We start from the raw sequence: 18,462 nt of genomic DNA on the forward strand, positions 1-18,462 counted from the left end.
AGGCTCTCGGCCACTTTTCCCTCAACTCTCACAACAAGACATTCTCACAAGGATGGGGATGGGGAGTCAAGAGGGAGCAGTGAAAACCTAGCCAAGCTGGAGCCACTGCAGAGGCACATGCCTTTCTAGATCATGCCAAGTGAAACCCCAAAGGTGGACTTCTCCCAGACTTCCCTCCAAACAAGAGCTGCCTGAGGGTGAAGCCCTGGAGGAAGTTAGAATGTGTCAATTCTGATAATACATTATAAAGATAAATAAAAATACTTCCTAAACCAGCAATAATAATAATAAAAAACTTTCAATTTACTTTGGTAGAGAAAAGAATAACATTTCTTTCTGTTCTCTCTATAGAAATTATTAAAAATCATTATCATATAAAAGAGGAAGTATGAGTGCATGCAGACAAAATTTTGTAAGAAATAAAGTATATAAAGATGAATCTGGATGTTTACTAATCATGATGGTAATATTTTGGAATGTATTGGCATTTTTCAATGTTTTTGTTTCTGTAATTTATGATTTCTTCTCCCAATCTAAATAAAGCTTTAAAAATGTTCTAGTTGGCAAATTTTTGTATTCACCATTAATACTCTTTCTTAACAAGGATGAGGCACTATACAAGCTTGAGGTCCCCACAAACCTGGATTCTCCTCACTTATGACATTCTCCCAAGCACCTAATTAATTTTAATCAGAAAAAAATTATTCTACTTTACAGATGAAGAAGTTGAGGGCAGGGAGTTTAAGAAACTGGCCCATAATAACTCACAGAGGACAAGGCAGTGTGGGGACTTGAAGCTGCCATCTCTGCTATACTGAAGTAGGCAATTTACAGATTACAGTGTAACTTCGTTTCTCAAACATCTCCCATCTTGAACAACTTGCTTCTCAACCTGACAACCCTTTCATGCTGATATCTGTATGACCAGTTACACACTGATCATACAGATATCAGCATGAACGGGTTGTCAGGTGACAAAGGAGAGAATGCATGAATATGAGTCAGTTTACCACTGTTATAATCTCAGGATGTTGTGCTGTGAATATTTTTGGTTTATTTTTGTTTTTTGCTTTTATTGCTGCTTATAATTATTTTTAAATTTTCATTTTTTACTGTACATTTCCTTTCCTTTTTGTTACATTTTCATTTACATTTCGTGTACTTTTTGTTTTTAAAGTGTTTATAGATTAAACAATACAATAGACATGTACTGTATATGAGAAAGGTTAAAACGGAATCATTTGGGGGGGTCTGTAACAGATTAATTCAATTTACATTATTTCTAATGGGAATAAATGAGTCAGTTTTGAAACAGCCTTCTAGAACTAATTAAGGTCGAGAAACAAGGTTCCATTGTATTTCATTTGTCATCCGCTATTTATTAAGCACCCTTTTGGTTAACTGTGTTAGGTGCTGGATAATATTGGATGGATTTGAGATAATTCCTACCCCCACAAAGCATAAAGATAATGAAGAGACCCAAAATGTTGTAATGGAAAGCATAATAAAAATATAAAGGTATTAAAAATGCTACGAATCAATATAGGAGACTAATGAATTAAACTTTCTGATCTGCCAAGTGAAAGAGTGTGAGCAATGACATAAACATCTGTTAAGTTTCCTTTCATTCACGGAACATTGGGAGCTAATGCTCTAATATTCTGCAATTTTAACTCAAGATAGTGGATATGTTTGGGACAACACATTTTAAAAGTTTCATTTCAGGAATAATGAACAGATGTTTTCTGAATCCCCATGACATGGCCGGCATTTTGATAGGCATTTCATAATCTAATCAAGGAAAAAACAAATTTTACAACTGGGAAGAATAACGAAGATTCTATAGTTTATCTTCTTTTTCCACAAAGAAGCTGAAGCCAAACGATAGATGGCATATATTCCAAGAGTTATTTTTTCAGAAAGCCATTGCTTAAATGACCACAGTTAGGTACCATTTTACCTTTTTCCAAACCCAGCTTAGTATATTATTGTTCTTCTGTGGCTCTTGTTCTTTAGCTGGGTCACTAAGATCATGAGCTTTTTAACCTTTTTTTTTTTTTTTTTAATGATCAATGGCACCTTTCTTTTTTTTTTTTTTTTTTTAAATCCTCACCCAAGGATATGTTTCTATTGAGAGAGAGAGAGAGAGAGAGAGAGAGAGAGAGAGAGAGAGCGCATCGGTTAATTGCTTCTGTACCCTTCCTGATGGGGAATCAAACCAGAAACTTTTTGGCGCACTGGATGATGCTCCAACCAACTGAGCCACCCAACTAAGGCTCAGTGACACTTTTAACATCTAAAAGCTATTCACCATCTCCTCATAAAAAATGCATATAAGTGCATATCCAAAAATTTACATTAAAATCATCTGGAGCTAAAACATTCATTCCTCTAGAGGTCTCAGGTTAAGGATCTTTCTTCTAGATTGTTGGCTCCATAAAATAAATGTTTAATGCATGTCAGTAACAAACATACATAAAATACATTTATTTGTGTATCAACTATAGTGCCTAACACTGCAATAAACTTGAGAGAAGCTTAATAAATGTCTTGTTTGAATTAGCCCCAAATTAAGTTGCAGCCAATAGGAGACAGAGAACCAGCTTCCTAACTCCCTGCCTAGTCATGTTTTACACTATCATAATCTCTCCTTAAAAAAACAAACAAACAACCCATAATCATTGCCATAATGAGATCACTTTTACAGAGGCGGGAAAATAAACATTAAAATACAATCTCAGTATAATTACTTGGATATGACTTTACCTGCAATAAAACTCATGTTTAGGAAAGGACTACCTGTACCAAAGAAGGTACTCAATAAATATTTGTGGAGTGGTTGTGAATACATGAATAAATGAATAACAAATAAGAATGAATAAATGCTGTTGCAAACAGAAGGCTTTGGATGGGGTGGCAATTGAGGTTAATACTAAAGACTGAATAAAATTTGAATCCAAAGTAGGAGCATATTCCAGCTAATACAGATCCAGCATAAATAATACCATCTGAGAGTGAGAAAACCTGAGGCACCACCGACTGGAAAGTATTGAAAGAAAATGCACTTGAATAGGCATTTGGATTGCATGTGACATCCAGTTAAGCTAAGGAATCTGATTTAATTTTCTGGGCAATGGAATACAATTTTAGATTCTTAGTGATGTCACCTAACAAATGTACTTGACAACAGTTAGTAATTAAATGTGTAACCAAAGAGAAAAAAATCACAAATCATTTTTTAACTTCAGCTAGTATAAACACTCAGACCAGCTATTTACTTATTAAAAAAAACAATGACCCTAACCCATTAAATAAGCCTACTTTCATAACTTAATTTATGATTCCTAGTCATCAACACTCATCCTTTTATGCGAAAGGAAAGACTGCCGATTCTTCAAGAGTGAGAATTTACAGTTGATTGCATGATGAGCCCATGCGTTAATTATTAGCTGGATAGGTTCACAATTGGTTGAGATCCTACATGAAATTTCCCAGCCTCCCCAGCACATATGCCTGATAGGAACTTCCATCTGATTTGTGACACTCTTTGTTACTGTTGCTTCCTTTGCTGTATTTTTAAAAAATTTGCTTTTTCAAGTATTCATATTATTTCTGCATTTTGACCTGCCTATTAAAGCTGGATATTATTAAATTTCTGTACAAATCCATTCACAGTGCATTTGAGTTATAGCCCTCTAAAGAACTCTAACTATAGGTAAGAGTGAAAAGTGAGAAATGCCCCCTCCCCCGAAAATCTGGACCACCCTCTCTCCAGCCTAAAGCTTTATTCTTCTCCTTCAGCATCACCTTCTCCACCTTCTAACAAATATACTAACAACTGATGTAAAAGTAAACTTTCGAATGTTGTCTTAATATAAAGACAAGATAAAAGTGAGCCAGAAGCTATTAATAACTTGTTCCAGATTCCCACAGTTAGTAGAACAACTCAGAGCAGATACCAAGTCCAGATTGTTTCTATGACACCACAATGTCTCTCTCCTTTCCCTAACTGTTCAGGGAACTTTCCAATGTTGACTTTCCAGTATATGTATGTGTGCCTGTGCGTGAGTGTGTATCTGAACACACACACATGCATGTTCGCTGCTGCAGAGAATGAGAGAAAAACATCTCTGCCCTTATAGAGCTTATATATTTTTAAATGTGACTATAGATTACGTGTATGAGGTATGAACATGCAGAGGTAAACTAGCACTAACTTTCTGATTGAATTTCTAGCTAGTACCTTATACTTTATGTAGTTTTGTTCAAAAGTTTGATAAGGAAAAATCTGTAACTACTAGTAGATACGATTAATTTTGTTTGTAGAATTTAATTATCAATGTTTTTCAAGGTTAGACTCAGCAAAGAAAATTCAGTTAGTCATTGCTGAGTAAAGTCTTCCTAGTGTTCGCATTTTTTTTAACAGATTGGATCTAGGTTTAAGTAGACGGAGGTATAAATGAGGAGAATAAAGCTGGGTGTTAATTCATTAATCATTTACATGGGAAGATAATAGTTAAACTTGTCTTGGTTAACTCTGAACAAATATTCAGAAAATCCTACAGTTCTGAAGGAGGAAAGGTAGATTAAAAGAACAAAGTCTTATACTGACAATCTATAGCCCAGTACACCGGTTCAAATGTTGACTGTTAACTGAAAAATTTGAACAACGGGCTAGAAAAATCACTTCTCAGCAGAAATTACTTCAACATGATCTATAAGTTTGTGAATTAAATTGAAATCCACAGTCTGCCAGATGCCGAAAGAAAAGAATGATTATTGGCCTCAGAAACAACGAAATGGGTTGCTTAATGCCTGGGAGTTATGCATAACCAAAGGAGAGGATGAGCTTTCTGCACTAACCCTTTATATAAAGCCAATTCTGTGGGTTATCACCTGAAAAGAAAGAAAGCCCAACCTTGGGGTAACAAGGTCATGCAGAGTATTTGGCTTTGTGGGGGGGAAACATTTTTTTTCCAGTTTCCGGTAGAAAGATATAAAACATAAATTAAATAGGAATAAACATATGTTAAGAATCCTCTTATATATCTTTGATTCTCTGGGACACCCATTATCAAGCTAAGAACTGAACATTTACATCAAATAAACACCATTAGCAGGAAAGAAGATGAAAGAAAATTCTTGCCTGAGGCCAGATGGCTTCACAGGGGAGTTTTACCAAACATTCAAGGAAGAACTAAAACCTATCCTCAGACTATTCCAAAAAATTCAAGAGGAAGGAACACTTCCAAGCTCATTTTATGAAGCCAGCATCACCCTAATACCAACTATAAAGACAACATAATGAAAGAGAATTACAGGCCAATATCCCTCATGAACATAGATGCCAAAATCCTCTACAAAATTCTAGCAAATCGGATACAGCAGTACATCAGAAAGATTATACACCATGACCAAGTAGGATTTATCCCAGGGATGTGAGGATGGTACAATATCCTCAAATCAATAAACGTGATACATCACATAAACAAATTGAGAGATAAAAATCACATAGTCATATCAATTGACACAGAAAAAGCATTTGACAAAATCCAACACCCTTTCTTGATAAAAACTCTCAGCAAGGTGGGAATAGAAGGATCATACCTCAACATAATAAAAGCCATATATGACAAACCCACAGCCAACATCATACTCAACGGGCAAAAACTAAAACCATTTCCCCTAAGAACAGGAACAAGACAGGGATGCCCACTCTTACCACTCCTGTTCAACACAGTACTGGAAATACTAGCCATTGTGATCAGACAAGAAGAAGAAATAAAAGGCATCCAAATTGGAAAAGAAGAAGTAAAACTCTCCTTATTCACAGATGACATGATACTGTACATAGAAAACCCTAAGGACTCCATCAAAAAATTATTAGACTTAATAAATGAATTCAGCAACGTAGCAGGATACAAAATTAAGCCCCAGAAATCTATGGCATTTCTACACACCAGTAATGAATTTACAGAAAGAGAGACTAAAAAAGCAATCCCATTTACCATTGCACCACAAAAATAAATAAATAAATAAATAAATAGATAAATAAATAAATAAATAAATAAATAAATAAATAAATAAGATACCTAGGAATAAACTTAACTAAAGAGGTAAAAAACCTATATGCGGAAAACTACAGGACACTGAAAAAAGAGATAGAAGAAGACATACCCGATGGAAGAACATACCATGTTCATGGATTGGTAGAATCAACAACATCAAAATGTACATTCTACCCAAAGCAATCTATAGATTCAATGCACTCCCCATTAAAATACCAATGGCATATTTCACAGACCTAGAAAGAACTTTCCAAAAATTCATCTGGAATAAAAATAGACCCTGAATAGCTGCAGCAATCCTGAGAAAGAAGAACAAAGTAGGAGGGATCTCACTATAAAGCTGTATTACAAAGCCTCTGTCCTCAAAACAGCCTGGTACTGGCACAAGAACAGTCATATAGATCAATAGAATAGAATAGAGATCCCAGAAATCTATCCAAACCACTATGCCCAATTAATATTCGACAAAAGAGGCATGAACATACAATGGAGTCAAGACAGTCTCTTCAATAAAAGATGTTGGGAAAATTGGACAGATACATGCAAAAAATGAAACTAGACCACCAACTTACACCATACACAAAAATAAACTCAAAATGGGCAAAGGACTTAAACATAAGATAGGAGACCATAAAAATACTAGAGTAATCCACAGTCAGCAAAATCTCAGACATATGCCAAAGCAGTTTCTTTACTGATACTGCTCCTAGGGCAATGGAAACTAAAGAGAAAATAAACAAATGAGACTACATCAAAATAAAAAGCTTTTGCACAACAAAAGAAATCATAAACAAAACAACAAGAAAGCCCACTGCATGGGGGAACATATTTGTCAATGTTATCACCGATATGGGTTTAATTTCCAACATTTACAGGGAGCTCATACAACTTAACAAAAGGAAGACAAACAACCCAATCAAAAAATGGGCAACGGACCTAAATAGATACTTTTCAAAAGAAGACAGAAGGAAGGCCAAAAGACATATGAAAACATGCTCAAAGTCACTAACCATCAGAGAGATGCAAATCAAAACGACAATGCTGTACCATCTTACACCTGTCAGAATGACTATCATCAACAAATGACAAGTGCTGGCAAGGATGCGGAGAATAAAGAACGTTGTGCACTGCTAGTGGGAATGCAGACTGGTGCAGCCACTGTGGAGAACAGTATGGAGTTTCCTCAAAAAACTAAAAATGGAACTTCCATTTGACCCAGTGATCCCACTTCTAGGAATATATCCCAATAAACTAGAAACACCAATCAGAAAGGATATATGCACCCCTATGTTCATAGCAGCACAATTCACAATAGCTAAGATTTGGAAACAACCTAAGTGCCCATCAACAGATGAGTGAATTAAAAAACTATGGTACATCTACACAATGGAATACTATGCTGCTATAAAAAAGAAGGAATTCTTATCATTTGAAACAGCATGGATGGAACTGGAGAGCATTATGCTAACTGAAATAAGCCGGTCAGAGAAAGATAAATATCACATGATCTCACTCATTTATGGAATATAATGAAAAACATAAACTGATGAACAAAAACAGATCCAGAGACAGAGAAGCATCAATCAGACCGTCAAACCTCGGAGGGAAGGTAGGGGAGGGTGGGGGTAAGGGGGGAGAGATTAACCAAAGACTTGTGTGCATGCATATAAGCCTAACGAATGAACACAGACAACAGGGGGGTGAGGGCATGAGTGGGGGCGTGGGGGGGCAATGGGGGGATAAGGACACATATGTAATACCTTAATCAACAAAGAAATTTAAAAAATAAAAATAAAAACAAGAACTGGATGACAGGAAAAAAAAGAGAAATATTTCATTTCTCCACCTAAAATACATTATTTTTTAAACAATCCTATATAATAAAAGCCTAACATGCTAAAAAAGAAAATTATTTTCCCACTTAGAGCATTTCAACATCTGGGCTACTGTGGCCATTAAGGCACAAAGAAACAGCCTGTTCACACTGGTGCACACTCCACCTTGTCAGTGTCCACCCTGGATGCTGAGCAACCTGTTTCCAGGGAAAGCAAAAGATTACTCTGACTTCTATTCCCCTTTTAAAAAATGTCTTCTCCCCCTTCTTTTCACTCAGGTTAATTAAACATGCAACTCCTAAGGAAAAAAAGGGAGGCAAGGAAGGAAAGAAATCATGTTTCACACAGTGCATCTCATAGAAGAGTTCGAAGTAACAATCAAAAGGTGTTCTAGGGGGGCCTGGCCAAGTGGCTCAGTTGGCTGGAGCCATTGTCCCTTGCACCAAAGGTGGCGGGTTCAATTCCCAGTCAGGATACATTCCTAGGTTACAGCTTCATCCCCAGTCAGGGTGCATATGGGAGACAGTGCGGGGGCTGAACAGCAGCCTCTGAATGACGGATTAACAGATTACTCCAACACAGTTCCACTGTGGGGGAGAGGGCTAAGGCACTGCCCAGCTGAAGAAGCCAGGCAGCCTTAATTGCCTGCCTTTTATTGGAATTTTTATCTTTAGATACAATCAGTAGGTTGAGTAATCTTGGGAGGACCCGTGTATTTACATTGTCCTCTAGGCAAGGGCATCCAGGGATTAAGCATAAGGATTCCAGTAAACACCCGGGGGTCTACATGTGCACAGACTTGTTTGGAAAAGTCAAGGAATAATTAGGGGAGCCACTTTCAACACTCCCTAATTGAAATATTTCATTTCTACATTGAAATTTCGATAAACAGGGCAGGCGGCCTTCCACACACTTGCCTTTTCTCAGAATGTCCTCCTTACAACTTTCCAACCAAGTCTCTTGTGCTCCCCAACAAGGCAGCCAATCAATATCTCTCTCTCAAAAAAAAAAAAAAAAAATCAATGGAAACATATCCTTGGGTGAAGATTTTTTTTAAAAAAAAAGTGTTTTTGGGAAAGAAGATAAACGGTGTACAATACTGGAAGACAGGCACTCTCTCAGGCTCTGCTTAACTACATACAATAGAACATTTATCAGGCACAAAATTATAGGGAGCATATAGGTGTGTACCAGCTGAACTGAATATCTTAAGATGCCAACCAGTAAAGACATAAAACCAGGGTGACATGGCTACAAAATGTAAGTGCAAAATGCAAGTGAAAACAAAGAAGTTTTAATAAGGAAGAATTGGCATTAAAGTATACTCATTTCAGTAAATATATATATATGTATATATATATATATGTATATATATAAATATATATATAATATGTGTGTGTGTGTGTGTGTGTGTGTGTGTGTATCTGTCTTAAATGTTCAATTAATACTCATTGAGGACTCCATGACAGGAGAGGTGAATGACTGAGCATAAATGATATATAGTATTGGCAATGCAAATAGCCAAGGAAGAGGCCCACAAAGCTTGGTTGTAATGTACAGCAGGGATGGGCTGTACAAGGCTATTGAGTCCCCGAAGAAAGGCTGGTGGGAGCGATGTCCTGTCGGCAGAAAGTGGTAAGATGAAGAATGTGGCCAAAAGACACACTGGGCAAACAGCTCTGAGTTAAAACTAATGCTCCACTTCCAATCTTTTAATAGCACACAGGGCGGCAACTCATAAAGACGATTTCCGATCAAGTTTTATGGGACTTTATCGCCAAGACATGAAGTTATCGCCATGAAAGAAGCTTTGCAACAAAACTTTCCATCAAGTGTTCCAAAGAAACAGAGCCATCTGATAAACCTCTGATATTCAAACAACAAAATGATAAAAACAATCCACAGTATTACAATATTCATTCAATGGAATGAAGCACATAAAACACAGGCAATAGCTCAGTTCTAGACATGGTATTGGTGGCATTAGGCTTCCTGCCTCTAACACTCCTAGTCACACACCCTCCCCCGCCCCCCAGCTACAATAAAATATTGCTATTCAGCCAGGAAATCAACACATGGGCTTCCAAAGCACACGGCCTCGGTAGTTTTCCTATGAGAATCCTACAGCTTTATGAAACCACGTACTGACAGAATGGCAGTGTTAAGAGAAAATAAAACCAAAAGAAAAACAGATAAACATCTGTTTCCCCTTGCATGAAGGCATCATTGCAAACATATAGTAGTAGAGGTTCTTGCATAGTGAAAATTCTTTTTGTTCTTTACATACTGAACGGCATCATGAATAGTTTTGTTCTGTTCTGGTTGCTATTTTCCCAACTTTATTACCAGAAAAATCATTCCCCATGTGCATGCTGCCCATAATATCCTCCCTTCCAGGGAGAGGAGTTATAGCTCAGCCCCCATTTCTAAATTAACCGTTCATTTAATTTTCTTGAGCACTTTATAACATCATATGGATGCTTTGGCTTGTCACAACTGGGCCATCAATTTCAAAGAGACCCCATCAGAATGACAACACCAATGTCTCATACAACCTATTTCACAAAGAAAGAAAGAAAGAAAAAAAAAGAAAAAAAAAACAACTTTGCTAAACACCCTGGCCACAGTCAACCCTCATGATGTTTGTGTTTAAGTGGTTTGGTAATTTACCCTAGACAGCAGAAATAGTAATGCCTCATTAAAGAAAGAACAATCATGCATAAATTGTGACCAAAGAATATTCAAATACTGTGAAAGGTATTTCTGGTGAACTACCAGAGAAATACTAAGAGAAAAAAGGAGAGAGAAAAAATGGAAAACTTATTTATTTGAGAAGAGCAGAGTGTATAAAATATTGGAACCCAAGAAGGAATTTTACTTTGTAAAAATAGAAAAACAATCCCATAGTTGATTAAGTATGATAAGCCCCAGCACATTCCAATCAATTTTACTATAATATTCACACACAATGTAAATGTTTTTCATGTGTCTTTCTGAGACCCAAAAAACAAATTTCAAAGCAGTGAAGCTGCAATAAATTAATTACTTCCAAAGATCTGGACACTGACCGAAGTATGTCAAACATGTGTTGAAAAGAATAGAATTTTAGAATTGCTCATTTTATAGTTGGAGACAATGAGCTTCAGAGATATGTAGTGACTTGTCCCAAATGACTTAGTGATTGAATAACCCAGGACTGGCTTTTGTTTCACACACAATCTACACTGTTCCTAATACTACTGAGCTGGTTAGGGTCTGTGATGTTCTGCCTAACCTGGTGAATCATGGAGAAAAGAAGATTCCTATCCTTATCTTAAGGAAGAAAAAAAAGAAGATTCAAAAGCTGCCAACAAAAAAAATCAATGGTTCTGTATACACTCAATAGCTGAAGAAATATATGCCATATATGTGCTTGAGTTATTTAAAATCAACAAAATGACATTTAGCTGTTTTTTAGTCACTGTGTGCACTAGATAAAATAGTATGCTTCATACAATTCATTGTGGTCTCTAGTTAATGGCAGCTTTATATCATCAAGTATAGGATTTCTCTTGATTGACTTTATAGCTTTAGCAGGTCCCTTCGCACATTGCTATAGGAATTAAAGTCAATTATCTGAAAAGTATTTAAATAAGGAGAAAAACTATGATTGACCTCAAATTTTCAAAAGATACCGATATGAACATGACTCTTAGTTGACCAAGTATTAAAAGTGTATTCATAAAATAAGCAGTGGGGAGAGACAGTGTGCAAAGTACAAATCAAAGTCTGAAATGAAAGAGGGCAAACTGAACTGACATAAGTACAATTCATAGAAATGTGTAGTGCACAATAAAATCTAATTTATGTGATTCTTGTCAATTACTATTTTGAGTAATAGGGTGTGGATCTCATATTTTACAGAACCAGTGTGCATGTAAAGCTTGCATTGGAACTCTTTAAGGCAATGTTTTTAATAGCACTCTGTGATACCAACACAATCTGGCTCCATAGCAGTAAGGCTGGTTTCCATAACTAATGCCCGTGGATAAAATCAGGCTCCCTGATGAATATGGTACCGGGACAAGCTCTGTAGTTCAACCAACCTAGGCTTGACCTCCAACCTGTCAATTACTGTTTTGAGTAATAGGGTGTGACAAGCAAAATTATATACCCCACCCCACTCCCAAATCCCACCCTAACTGTGCACATGATATCATCCCTGGTTGTGTGTTATGTTATATGGCAGAGTGGGGAGATTATCGGGGTCTGGAGGGAGGAAGGAGTGGTTCATTTAATCACATGAACCCTTAAAAGCAGAGAACATTTTTTCTGGGTGGTGGCAGAAAGGGAACCTAAAGAGACTGAAATCATGAGAAAGACTACACATGCCTTGGCTGGTCTGAAGAGTCGGGGAGCCATGTAAGAGGGAACACTGGTGGCTTCTAGGAGTGGTGAGTGGCCCCTGCTGACAGGCTACAAGGAAACAGGGACCTCACTCCTGCAACCAAAGGAACTGAATTCTGCCAATAACCTGAGTAAGCATGGCGGTGAGTTCCGTCCAGAGCCTCCAGCTAAGAGCCCAGATTGGCAGACACCTTATCACCTTGTCAGACCCTGGGAAGAATACCCAGTCAAGCATGTCTGAACTTTGGTTCTGAAGAACTGTGATATAATTAATGGGTGTGATTTGAAGTCACTAAGTTTGTGATGATTTATTACAGTGGATAGAAAACAAATACATTTATTTAACTTCTAGAGCTTCTGAAAAACAGAGATGATACGAATTATAAATTGTTGTAAGGAGAAAAATGAGATCATGTATGCAATGTGCCCAGCACAGTATTTAGCATGCAGTAGTAATTTAAGAGGCAATTACTGTACCTTTAAGTTGTATCAGAAAATTAAAATTGAGGATTAAATAAATACTTTATTTTATGAAACTTCAGAGATTTCTGACACATTTGATAAGTCAACCTTTCTGGGAATACCCTGCAAAACTGCTGGATATTACCACTGCCTTGGTTCACCTATACCTTGAAGAGACTTATAGGTTTGTGAAATTAAAATAAGCTTTCATATTAGATATCACAATAAATTAACCAGATGACTCCACAAAGCACATGTGAAAATAAGTCTGGTTAATTTGTATTTCTATCCTAAACATGCTACACCAGTTGAGCATAAAACAACACAACAATAACAAAAACTAAATATCCTTAAAAAGTGTTAGGATCCTAATAAGTAAACAAAGGTCCTAAAAGCTCTTGGTTGTGGGTCTTTATTACGATGAAGAACAGCTGAAAAATTACTTGAAAACTGTACATATTTAATATCAACTTTAGCAAAACTCTCTAAATTTAGCCCCAAAGAGGAAAGATCCAGTTCCTTATGAATGTTCAATTTGCTTACATTGTTCGACTGTCCAAATAATGCATTGGTGTGAAAGTGCAAATGTAGGTTCAGAGAAAAGGGCAGATTATTCATTATGTTGGAATATTAGAAAGAGGATAAAGAACTAGAGCATTTGTCTTGAGAGAAGATTAACTATATAATACAATTAAAAAGAGTGAATCTTGGAGACCATTATTAGGAGGACAGCAGGAATTTTTATATACATGAGATAAATAGACCAAAGTTAGGGAAAGGTGGTAAACTGCAGAATGTGACTTGAAATATATTGTGAGATGATAATAAACATGCTATCTCTTATGTATGTCACAGGAGGCAGATGTGATCGAAAAGCTTCCATATAACAATGTAGAGCTCTAAGGACAGTGGGACCCTGAGGTTAGTACCATTCCAGAGGGCCCAAGGAAGCTGTAGAAAAGCTATAGGAAGCAGAAAGATATAATCAAAGCAGGAAGTATGGTGATGAGGTAAGGCAAAATTGAGGTATCTGATCTGGGTGACCATAATCCCCATAGGAATGTACTAAGGGAACTGCCAAAATACAAAGTCAATCATATCACATTACCTCCTTGATCTTATTCAGCAACCACTTTAATAAGCGACCATTTGAATACTCGATCTGAATGTCTGATCTGTTGCACACAGTGAAAATACAGATCATTGTGTGTTTTCTTTTACTCAGTGCCAAACAGTTATGGGTCCTGATCCAGAAAAGGGGGCTTCTATTGTATTAGTAATTAGATAAAGAACACACAAAGGTAAAAACAAAATCTTATTCCAGTCTACTCCAAATTAACTTGTTCAACAAATATCAATTGCCCCCTGAAATGCTCTAAGTGCTGTGCTCTGAAGTGAAGCTATCATGTGATCAAGGCCAATGTCATGCCTGTCCTCACTGAGCTCACAGTCCAATGATGAAGACAGATACACTCATAGTTATCTATACTAACAAAAGGGTAATATGCTTAGACATTGGTAATATAATTAGACCAGACATCCATCCAGATGTGGCAGGGGCCGTTAGGGGTGACTAGGCCAGCAGGGGAGGGCAGTTAGGGGTGACTAGGCCAGCAGGGGAGGGCAGTTAGGGGTGACTAGGCCAGCAGGGGAGGGCAGTTAGGGGTGACCAGACCAGCAGGGAGGGCAGTTAGGGGTGACCAGGCTGGCAGGCAGGGGAGCAGTTAGGGGCATTAGGCAGGCAGGCAGAGTGGTTAGGGGTTATCAGGCAGGCAGGTAGGCAAGCAGGTATGAGCTAGCAGTCCCAGATTGTGAGAGGGATGTCTGACTGCAGGATCAGGTCTAAAACAGCAGTCGGACATCCCCTGAGGGGTCCCGGATTGGAGAGGGTGCAGGCCTGGCTAAGGGACCCCACCCCCCCGCACGAATTTCATGCACCAGGCCTCTAGTTATATAATAGTGGACATATTTGAGGGGGATGCTATAAAAACATGCATAGAGATGACACTTTCAGGAGGAAATAACAAGGAAGCTGGGACCTACAGGACAAGCAGATATTCCTGAAGGGAGAGGGGTAGATATGTTCTAAGTTGAGAGGCTATGTAGCTAAAGGCTAGAAGATTAGGAACTGCATTGTATTTTTAAGAAAATCAAAGCCATTCCCTATAGCTAGAGACTACAATCAACATATATAATTGTCTACAAACGGAATTATTTTTACTGTGATGTCACTGCTCTATGTATTTTTTTTTTAAACCAGGCAACACCAAACCATAATGATTAGCAGTGTTCCCTGTTATAATGTATTAAGTCTCCTGTTCAATCTCCATCCTGTGAATATTTGTCAATGGAAAATTCTTGCTACTCACAAATGTTTGAAATCCCTTATTTTGAGCAACATGGAAAAGTTTGTGTTTCTGTTTTGTCATACACACCCTTAAGATTTTGTGGTACAGTATATAAATGATAAAGTAACTGAGATTATAAATCAAAGACGGATTAATGACACAAAATAATATTTTGTTGTGAAGTCATGTGAAAAGAAAGGAGACTAATTAGTAAAAAAATGGCATTGAAACTACTAGATTGAAACGAAAAAGAAAACAAAGTCACTCCCCATCACAACGCTATGCCCTATGAGCCTCCGTTAAGCACTGGGATGAAAAGAAAACAAGATTAAAATATACTTATCTTCGTGTCATGAAGGAATAAAAGTGACAGGTATTAAGAAACCACTTACTTCTTATTGCTAAACCACTGGAAACAGTGTAATGATCAATAATGAGATTTTAACGCTCTCAAACTAGTAGATTTTCTCATATATACAGACAGACCCTTGATGCAACACAGGAGTTAGAAGTTGTTGCCATGTTTCTTTAATTATAAACAACTACAGATTTAAAATGACTCTGAACCAGATAGAAGGCCTTCAACTATACCTTATTTCATATCATTAGTTGCTAGTAATGATTATTAAAATACAAAAAATACAACAGCCATTCTATATAGAAAAAAATTTATCACTTTACCATATTCTATTGATATTATGACTTAAAAAATATAGAAGAAAAATAACTTTTACTATTAATAATAATAATAAAAGAATAACTGCTAACAATTATCAAATACTACTTATCAGTCACTGTTCTGAGCTACTTACACATTTTTTCCCCCTTACAACCACTGTATAACAAAGGTTCTGCCAGTATCATCATTTTAAAGATGAGAAATCTGAGAAACAGAGAAATTACATGACTTGCCCAAACTTACACAGCGAGTAAGTGACAGCCTCAGAGCAGGAACCAGAGAGCCCAGCTTGCACCCATGTTTCTACCACTCGACTGCGCTCCTCAGAAATTAAAGCAAAGTCACCTTCTGCTTGGAAAATCCCTACCGCCCAGCTTTCCAGAGGCCCCTCCCTTGAAAATGAAACTTGGTCTATAGGGTTTCTTGCAGAGGTGAGAAGACACGTTGCCCTGAGGAGAAAAAAGATGTCATAAGCAGATGTTTCAGCCAGAAGAGTGGGAAGGCTAAGAGAAACAGAGGTAGAAGAAGACAGGTGTGTGATGAAGCCTCCAAGCAGGGGTTGATACTCTCCTCGGGAGCAGGTTGAGAGTGTATTCGGTGGCAGGCTTAGTGTTGCCCCCTATGTCCCCACCCACCTTGGGATCATGGATAAATACCAACAGGACGGGAAGCCACAATCAAGAGGCAGCCAAATGTGACTGAAAAACAAAGCTGAGAATTAGTTAAGTGGAGAGGATTGCGTTAACACACCCAAGCTTCCTCTTTGGAAGGAATCCAGAAGTTTCTGTCAAAGTCCATATGGAGTATAGAAGATGGCTGAAGAGAGAGCCAGAGGCTTGCATCGGTGAGGTGATGGAAAGAAAGCTGAACCCAATACAGATACCTTAACAGCATGACCTGGTAAGGTAGATGGAGGATCTATCTTTCAAAAGACCCTCCATTCTAAAGAAAATATCACTTACCAAGGATGTTCCAGCATATGCGGCACTAAATGTTACCTCTATCACAAAATGAATTTACAATAAAATTAACAATTTTAATAAAATTATAAAACAATGTAACCACAACTATAAAATGTGCATTAATAAAAAGTAGTCACACATCCTGTATACTTTTTTAGTCCACAAATTACATTTCTATAAAGTGAACTTTACTAACAGTAGCACTAGACCGAGCTTAATGTCCCATAAAAAAATGTTAACAATATCAGGTTAGGGTTCCACAAAATATTTAGATAACCTATTGCATCTTAAAATTGAGGATTAAGTAAATAACCTTACTAATGGTAGATGGTGATAGTGGGGTTCATGCTTTTATGTGTAAGTGACTAATCCTTATACTCTATTCACAATTTTCTAAATATTATGTGGAGACAAAATATGCACACCTCACTCGGGGGCATTGTGTTGAGTGGGTGAGTTGGGCAGAGTGGGACAGGTGCTTGTGGCTGCAGAGAGCAAACTGGTGATTGCCAGAGGCAGGGGGTAGGGCAAAGAGGTGGGTGAGGGGGTCAAAAGGTAAAAATAAAATAAATAAATTAAAAACAAATAAAAATAAAAAAGATATCACAAAACCCATGCACAAAAAGTCCTTAATTTTTATATTACATACCTTTCTGACACGTTTAGTTAGCTGGTTTCTTAACCCATAATAAGTTACTAGCTAAAATAACGGCTAGCCCTACAGCATGCGAGGGCCTGGCAATATGTACCCACCAGGGCCCAAAGCAGTTAACTAAGTGTGATTCTCCCATATCACAATTTTCATCCATCCTCAATCACAGTGGCATTGCATTTCAAACTTTGTACATGAGGTCATTGGTTAATTAGGAGCACTCCATAGAAAAGAAACTCTAAGCCAGCCTTTCTGGACAGCAAGTATTATCTAAAGCAAAGGCTATTGATCTGTCTTGAGCCACGTCAATGACGCACAGTAGTTTTTTTTTTTATATGTTCCAATAAAACTTTATTTATAAAAAACAAATGGTACGCCAGATTTGGTACATGAGCTCTAGTTTTCTGAATTCCACTTTAGAAGGTCAAAAGGCATTCTTCTTATCGTTCACATTTTGAGATTTCCCAATGAACTGTATTGATTGTTCTTTTTTTTTTTCCTTTTGATTATGCTTGAATACCTGGTGAAACTTTCAATCCTGAGACTCATGTCTTTTAGATCTGATAAATTCGATAGTGCTATTAAAAATATATGTTCTGCCTCCATTTTCTGGGAGTCCCATTAGTTATCCAATACCTGTTGGATGTCTCAAATTTCTTCACAGTAGTTTTTGGGCCTATTAACTTCAATGATATGTCACTTCAAGAATTTTATTCTGTCTCCTGCTGATTATTCTCAACCTGTCACATTCTTTCTTGAATCTGAGTCCAAACCACCATATAATTTCACTTGGACTACTTCCTAATGCCCTCTTCACTATCCAAGAACCCCCTTCCCAAGTTTATTCTTCTTGGACTAGAGATCCTGGTAAAACATAGATTGTATCATGTCTCTCCACTGCTTAAAATCCTCTAGAAGTTTCTTGTTGACCTTAGGATTCAGTCCAAAATAATACCTGGAATAACCTTTAAAGCAATATATGTTCTAGTTCCTGTCTACTTCTTCAAACTCATTAAACTCCTCCGCCTTTCTCTCTTCCCCGGCCTTTCAAAATAAAAAATAAACAAAAC

General features: G+C 37.2%; 1 protein-coding gene across 7 annotated transcripts in view; it reads right to left on the reverse strand.

Moving 5' to 3' along the window:
- IL15 (interleukin 15) overlaps window positions 1–18,462 on the reverse strand; it is a 65,872-nt gene that overhangs the window by 20,929 nt on the left and 26,481 nt on the right. Inside the window, exon 1 of one of the 7 annotated variants that reach the window (XM_054717711.1) lies at window positions 1,961–2,085. The exons of the other annotated variants lie outside the window; for them this stretch is intronic. The gene's annotated coding sequence lies outside the window, so the exon portion shown is untranslated. Of the gene's footprint in view, window positions 1–1,960; window positions 2,086–18,462 lie in introns of those variants that run through there. 7 annotated transcript variants of the gene reach the window in all.

Source organism: Eptesicus fuscus, chromosome 6 (assembly GCF_027574615.1).
Source record: "Eptesicus fuscus isolate TK198812 chromosome 6, DD_ASM_mEF_20220401, whole genome shotgun sequence".
Classification (NCBI taxonomy): Eukaryota; Metazoa; Chordata; class Mammalia; order Chiroptera; family Vespertilionidae; genus Eptesicus; species Eptesicus fuscus.